An 8,151-nucleotide genomic window follows, 5' to 3' on the forward strand; every position below is an offset into this window, starting at 1 on the left:
AGTATGGTTCTGGGAATTCCCTCTTGGTCCAGTGGTTAGGACTCCATGCTTCCACTGCAAGGGGCCTGGGTTCAACTCCTGGTCAGGGAACTAAGGTCCCACAAGCTATGCAGTGCAGCCAAAAAAAAAGAATATGGTCTGGGTTTGTCAGATATCTTCCATACAGACTCAAGGATCACATGATCACAACCTAGCTACAAGAGAGGCTGGGCACTGTAAGAGTGTGGAAACAAACACATTTGGTGGCCCACATCACATCCCCTTGGCCATCTCTGATATCAGCCACGGCTACAATGGACAGTCATCCTATGTGAGCCCAGGTGTTGTTCTGACAGCATTTCTCCTCCAGTGTGAGGTCTCAGCCTTCCATGTTCTGCCCCAGGGCCTTCTTCAATACCCTAGGACCCTGCTCAGCCTACAGGTAATAGTACCCCAAAGTACAGGGGTGTTAATGTCTCTCTTGGCAACTTCCAACCACTGGGGGATGGAAGCTAGTGGATAAATTCCCTCACCTTTAGGTGAATGGTTGTAGGAGGCCTTCTGTACTGTTCTCATCTTGATAACACATTTTTCTTCTTGACATCACTCTCCCTGCTCCCCCCATTCCTGTTTCAGGGGAGCCCTCTTCAGTAAACTACCTGGACCAAGTCCTGCTGTCAAATTCTGCTTTGGGGGGAACTCAAGCTAAGACAAGAACTCATGGAAAATCTGGGGAGCACTAACTGTTCTCAGACAGCAGTTTGCAGGGCTTAATTTGTCAGCTTAAGGTAAGGTAAAGTTTGGAGACATGAGAATTTATTGGAAAATTACAGGTTAAGGCCTCAGGGGTTTTGCAGAGCCCTTGGGAGAGGCAGCAGTATCAGAATATCTTTGCCTCATTCCTTCAGGGCTACATCTTGGATTTTACTCCAAATCATTTCCAACTCCCATTTATTATCTCATTGGCTTATGTTAGAGCAGAGTTTTGCTGAAAATATTGTTCAGGGCTTAGGTCCTTCATGTAAACAGCAGTGGCATGTTATAATTCTGCTGCCTTTCTGATGAGATGATGTAATTGTGTGGCTTTGATTTTTAAATAAGATTATACCCCAATTTCAGCCTTAATTGATGGCAAATCTGGCTGACACATACAAAGTTTAATAATTATTACTTAGGCATTATCTAATTTTGCCAAGGTGTGCCCCAAAGGTAATACATATCCTGTAAGTGTCCGATTGGGCCTAGATGTTTCTGGGCTTCAGCAAGTACATTTATAAATTTAAATCCCACCAAATCAGCAGTGGTCAAATAGCTACTTCTTAGTAGGGGTTTCAGAGTTTCTCTGATTTAAAAAAAAACAACAACATGGGACTTCCGGGAAGATGGCGGAAGAGTAAAACGTGGAGATCACCTCCCTCCCCACAGATACTCCAGAAATGCATCTACACGTGGAACAACTCCTACAGAACACATACTGAATGCTGGCAGACCTCAGACCTCCCAAGAGAAAAGAAACCCCCCCACATACCTAGGTAGGGCAAAAGAAAAAAGAATAAACAAAGACAAAAGGATAGGGATGGGACCGGCACCAGTGGGAGGGAGCTGTGAAGGAGGAAAGGTTTCCACACACTGGGAAGCCCCTTCGCGGGTGGAGACTGCGGGCGGCAGAGGGGGGAGCTTCGGGGCCGCGGAGGAGAGCACAACAAAGGTGCGGAGGGTAAAGCGGGAAGATTCCCGCACAGAGGATCAGGGCCGACCGGCACTCACCAGCCCGAGAGGCTTGTCTGCTCACTCGCCAGGGCGGGCGGGGCTGCGAGCTGAGGCTCAGGATTCCGTCGGAGCACAGGGAGAGGACTGGGGTTGGCGGCATGAACACAGCCTGAAGGGGGCTAGTGAGCCACAGCTGGCCGGGAGGGAGTCCAGGGAAAAGTCTGTACCTGCCGAAGAGGCAAGAGACTTTTTCTTCCCTCTTTGTTTCCTGGTGAGCGAGGAGAGGGGATTAAGAGCGCTGCTTAAAGGAGCTCCAGAGACGGGCGCGAGCCGCGGCTAAAAGCGCGGACCCCAGAGACGGGCAGGAGATGCTAAGGCTGCTGCTGCTGCCACCAAGAAGCCTGTGTGTGAGCACAGGTCACTATCCACACCCCGCTTCCGGGGAGCCTGTGCAGCCCGCCACTGCCAGGGTCCCGGGATCCAGGGACAACTTCCCCGGGAGAATGCACGGCGCACCTCAGGCTGGTGCAACGTCACGCCGGCCTCTGCCGCCGCAGGCCCGCCCCGCACTCCGTGCCCCGCCCTCCCCGCCGGCCTGAATGAGCCAGAGCCTCCGAACCAGTGGCTCCTTTAACCCCGTCCTGTCTGAGCGAAGAACAGACGCCCTCCGGCGACCTACATGCAGAGGCGGGGCCAAATCCAAAGCGGAGCCCCTGGGAGCTGTGAGAACAAAGAAGAGAAAGAGAAATCTCTCCCAGCAGCCTCAGAAGCAGCGGATTAAAGCTCTGCAATCAACTTGATATACCCTGCATCTGTGGAATACATGAATAGACAACGAATCATCCTAAATTGAGGAAGTGGACTCTGAGAGCAAGATTTATGATTTTTTCCCCTTTTCCTCTTTTTGTGAGTGTGTATATGTTTGCTTCTGTGTGAGGTTTTGTCTGTATAACTTTGCTTCCACCATCTGGCCTAGGGTTCTATCCGTCCGTTTTTTTGTTTTGTTTTGTTTTTAATTTTTTTCTTTTTTCTTAATAATTTTTTATTTTAATAACTTTATTATATTTTATTTTACTTTATATTATTTTACTCTATCTTCTTTCTTTCTTTTTTTACTTCCTTCCCTCCTTCCTCCCTTCCTTCCTCCCTCCCTCCCTTCTTTTTTGCTTTCTTTCTTTCTACTTCTACTAATTCTTTCTTTCTAATTTTTCTCCCTTTTATTCAGAGCCATGTGGATGAAAGGCCTTGGTGCTGCAGCCAGGAGTCAGTGCTGTGCCTCGGAGGTCGGAGAGCCAACTAAAAAACAAAAAACATGGATTTGCTCTTACTCAGTGCCAGTCCTATTCACCATTGCTAATCCCCACAGTGCCCTGGCAAGGTGGTGGTCATGATTTCCCCTTTACAGCCAAGGAAGAAGGAAGCTCAGAGCCTTGGTGACATCATGGGCTCAAGGTCACACAACAGGTGCACTGGCAAAGCAGAGATTTGAATGTAGATCCAGCTGATTCCAGATTTCCTGCTCCTTCCTCAGTATGTCATACTGGTATATCTCTAAGTAGGAGAGTGTGTGGGAAGGAGAAAGGAAAGGAGATTCCCACAAATGAATGATAAGATCAGAGCGTCTCAGATTTGGAAGGATCCTTAGAGGCCATCTTGTCCACACCTGTGGGCACGGCACATACGTCCCTCCTGCAGAGATGCAGCCAGGTCAAAGACCAAGGGAAGGAGGCTGGACAGGGTGTGGAGTCAGGTCTGTGTTCCCGGCAGGGGTGGTGAGAGAAGTGGTGGCGCAACTGTGCAATGAAAGAAAACCCTGAGCCTGCTTTCCCTAGCCTTGAGTTGTGTGTGTGTGTTTACGTGTGTGGGCACACACATACACATATGCACACAATAAAATACACATAAAATTTACCATTTCAGCCATTTCAATGTATACAATTCAGTGACATTTAGCACACTAACAATGTTGTACAAATATCTCCACTATCTAGTCCCAGAATATTTCCATCATCCCTAAAGGAAACCTTATACTCATTAAACAGTCATTGTCCATTACCCTCTCCCCCCCAGCCCCTAGCAACTGCTGCTTTCTCTCTATGCATTTACCTGTCTGGACACTTCATGTAAGTGGAATCATATCATATGTGGCCATTTTTGCCTGGCTCTTTTCACTTGGAATAATATTTTTAAGATTCACTGATGTCATAGTATGTATCAGTAGTTCATTTCTTTTTATGTTCACAGCCTTGTCTTTATACTGCTTCCTTGAACATACTTTTATTATAGTCTTAAAATAGTAACTAATGGTCACTTTAAATCTCTCTCTTTTTAAGAAAGTGATCAAAGGGCACAATTACTCCCCTGAGACCATATAGCCACCCTCCTCCTAGATATAAGGTCATCTAGTCCAGGCTCCATGACAGAAGGAAACATTCCATTCCATTACAAAAGTATATGCAAAGAAAACTGTAAAACTTTATTGAGAGTTGTAAAGGACTTGAGTAAATGGTACGACAAAAATTTTTCCTGGATAGAAATATTAAAGATGCTAATTCTTGGGCTTCCCTGGTGGCACAGTGGTAGAGAGTCCGCCTACCGATGCAGGGGACATGGGTTCGTGCCCTGGGCCGGGAAGATCCCACATGCCGCGGAGCGGCAGGGCCCTTGAGCCGTGGCTGCTGAGCCTGCGCGTCCGGAGCCTGTGCTCCGCAACGGGAGAGGCCACATTGGTGAGAGGCCCGTGTACCAGAAAAAAAAAAAAAAAAGATGTTAATTCTTCTTAAATAAATTTGTAAGTTCAATGCAATTCCAGTCAACATTACAATAAGAATTTTGTGGGGGGAGGGGAAATATAGGGATAGGGGATTTTTAAAAAGGGTTATTATGGGATTATATGAAATCCTGGTGTGAAACTTCTGAAAATTGTAAAGCACTGTAGAATTTTAAAACTTTCATTCAATAAAAAAAGATTAAAAAAAAAGAATTTTTGTAATGACATTATTTTAAAATTAATCTGGAAGAGTAAACATTTTAGAATATCAAAGAAAATTCTGGAAAAAGATAACCCTGAAGGGGCTAGACATTTTAAAGGGTAAAACTATTTTAGAGTTACAGTGATTAAAACAGTATATTAATAATTCTGGAATAAACAGGTAGTTCAGTGGAACCATCTAAAGTAGAAACAGTCAAACTCAATGGCCTTTTCCTCAGCACAATCTCCTCTCCTTCCATCAGCCTCCTTTAGTTATCCCTGTAGACCTATTTCTTCACCCTTATCAAAATCTTGAATCCCTGGCCCCTCTGCTTCTTAGTATCCATCCCTACCTATTCATCTCTTGTCTTCACTCCCTTCCCAACGTGATGGAGACTCCATGTTTCGTTTCAACAATTATTTGCTTATACTTTCAACTTCCTTGCTCCATTTCCCTGCCATTATACCCTGTGGCAGAAACCCAAAACAAATAAAGATAAACAAACTTGGATCTAGTGACTGGAAAGAGACACAAAGTTGGTATACTAGTTTGAATAGTGTCTTCCCAAAATTCATATTCACCCAGCACCTCAGAATGTCCCTTATCTGGAAATAGGGTCTTTGTATATGTAATCAGTTAGGATGAGATTGTAGTGGATGAAGGTGGGTCCTAAATCCAATGAGTGGTGTCCTTATAAGAAGGCTATGTGAAGACAGAGAGATGCAGACATACACCAAGGGAATAAGAGCGTGTGAAATGGAGGCAGAAATTGGAGTGGTGCATCTACAAGTCGAGGAGGCCCACGGATTGCTGGGGAACACTGGAAGCCAGGAAGAGGCAAGGAAAGGTCCTTCCCTAGAGGTGACACTTTGATTTCACATTCTAGCCTCCAAACTGTGAGAGAATGGGTTTCTGTTGTTTTAAGCCACATTGGTTGTAATTTGTTACAGCAGCCCTAGGAAACTATTATAGGGGCTTCTAGGCTGCTGGACATACAAGTGTCTTCTCTGTGTGAATTCATCATGTTATATGTGATGTATGCACACTGCTATGTATATAGTATACTTCAATTAAAAGTAAAAAAGAAAAAAATAAAGCATCGCTTTATTCAGCGATGCTGGAGAAAATCTGCCAACCTCTGTGAGTGGTGCCTAATCTCTGTGGGGCTCTTGTGCTGCCCACCGATCCCTCCATGTGTCCCTGGGAAGGGCTTTCTCTTTTCTCAAAATTCTTTCCACAGGGGTATTTCCTCCTTCACTCTCATCAAATGACCCTGCTTCTAACTTGTCAGTGAAAAAGACACCACTTGAAGGCAACTCCAGAGTATCCAGCCATTCCTCCTACACACATCCCACTTTTCCTCTTCCCTTCCAGTTAAAAGAGAAGAACTTTCCCTCCTCCTGCCAAGAATCATTCTGGTCTCTGGATCCCATCTCTTGTCAGCCTCTGAAAAGATCTTACCCTTTTGCAATGTTCTCATATTTATAAATAAATCCACACTCCCTTTGGCTAAGTAGAAAGATCTCACCAATCCCTTCTCACCCCATGCCCTGGAGATTCTGAAAGGTTTTCCCTAGCAAGGTGTGCTCTGGTGCCCTTTGAGAATCCCTCCATCTTCTCTGTGTCTTCATTGGGTAAGAAGAGTCTAGAACATCACCTTCGGTCATTTGCATCATGGAAACATTAGGGGGACTTCCCTGGTAGCATCCACTTGCCAATGCAGGGGACACAATTTCGAGCCCTGGTCCAGGAAGATCCCACATGCCTCGGAGCAACTAAGCCCATGCGCCACAACTACTGAGCCTGTGCTCTAGAGCCTGCGAGCCACAACTACTGAAGCCCGTGCGCCTACAGCCCGTGCTCCCCAGCAAGAGAAGCCACCGCAATGAGAAGCCCGTGCACCGCAACGACGAGTAGCCCCCACTCGCCGCTACTAGAGAAAGCCCGAGCACAGCAATGAAGACCCAACGCAGCCAAAAATAAATAAATAAATTTTAGAAAAGAAAAGAAACATTAGGTACACGTTGTGTGTTGTTTTCTGAACGCTTTGTCCTGGTATTTCCTGTTTACCCTTTCCCTGACCCACATTTAGAAAGCTAGGCAATTTGTTTTGTCGTCTCAGGGATGGGGTGACACAGCAGAACGTGGATAACAAAAGAGGCTCATTTGGGGCTTTGCACTTTCAAAATCCCAGGCCTCAAAGCAAGCACAATGAATCAGGAAAAATATAAAAAAGCCAGGCTACCTCTGCAGACTAGATAATAATGAGTGAAAAGAGAGAGCAGCCAGGGGCACCAAATGAGCTCAAAGGCCGGTTGCCCATGGTGAGGGTTGCTGTGGACGCTGCCCAAATCCCCCCTTTAGGACTGAACACTCACCCCTCCCCCAACTTCTGGGAGTGCTGACTGCTGTTGGCTCACACCTGAGTCCCTGCCCAGGTATTACAGAAGGTTGCCTTGCCCAAGATTATGTTCCCTCCCTAGGGACAACCAGTAATAAAGATTCTTCTATGTGGAAGAACAAAGGTCCAGCCCCCTTGCTTCAACTTAGGATAACTCTGAGAGGCCATCCAGTGTCAGAGCTTCCTGAGGCATTGGTAGGGGCCTCTGCAGCAACTGCACCCCAGTTCAATCTCTCCCTTGGCCCAAACGTAGCTGCTGTTCCCAAAAGTCTCCCCATTCCCACTCCTTAGTAGCTTCTTGCACTCAAGTGTTCATCTACCTAAAGGTTCCTGGCACCTCCTGGGAAGACACCTGAAAACTGAGGAATGGAAGGCATCTGGAGAGGTCCCCAGAATCCCTGAAGCTTAGCCTAGTGCAGGAGAGTAGAGGAGAAGTGACATGCAGCTTGGGTTAGCTGAGAAGGCCCGAGTGAGTCTCAGTATTTCCCACAGGCCTGAGCTTGTTCCAGAACAGTACAGGATCACTGATCTGGTCAGGAGGGTCCCAGATGTGGCACTGGCAGACAATGGACTTGAAGAGGTCTCAGGGCTGGGACCTGCATGGACCCACAACTGATGACCAGATGGTAATGAGGGCACCTCAGAAGGCGCCACCATGATGCACTGTGATACCGAGAGCACAAAATTCCAGCCCCTCTCCTCAACGTCTTGATACTATCCACATCCCCCTGAACTTCCTCAAGAAAAGGAAATCAGCCTGGGAATGGGCAGAAATCTAGTTTACATAGGCTATGAAATCATGTTTACCAAACCTCCATGTGACCTCCAAGCCAATAATCAAAACAAAAAATAAACAATAGATTGGTGGAAATACTTAGCAAACAGGAAGACAAAGGACTACTATTTTTATTTTTAAAATAAATTTCGTTATTATTTATATGTTTTGGCTGTGCCGTGTGGCATGTGGGATCTTAGTTCCCTGACCAGGGATCAAACCCTTGTCCTCTAGCAGTGGAAGAGCACAGTCTTAACCATTGAACCACCAGGGAAGTCCCCAGGACTATTTTTTTTTTTTTTTTTTTTTTTTTG

This window comes from Neophocaena asiaeorientalis, unplaced genomic scaffold (genome assembly GCF_003031525.2).
Source record: "Neophocaena asiaeorientalis asiaeorientalis breed wild unplaced genomic scaffold, Neophocaena_asiaeorientalis_V1.1 scaffold19, whole genome shotgun sequence".
Lineage (NCBI taxonomy): Eukaryota > Metazoa > Chordata > Mammalia > Artiodactyla > Phocoenidae > Neophocaena > Neophocaena asiaeorientalis.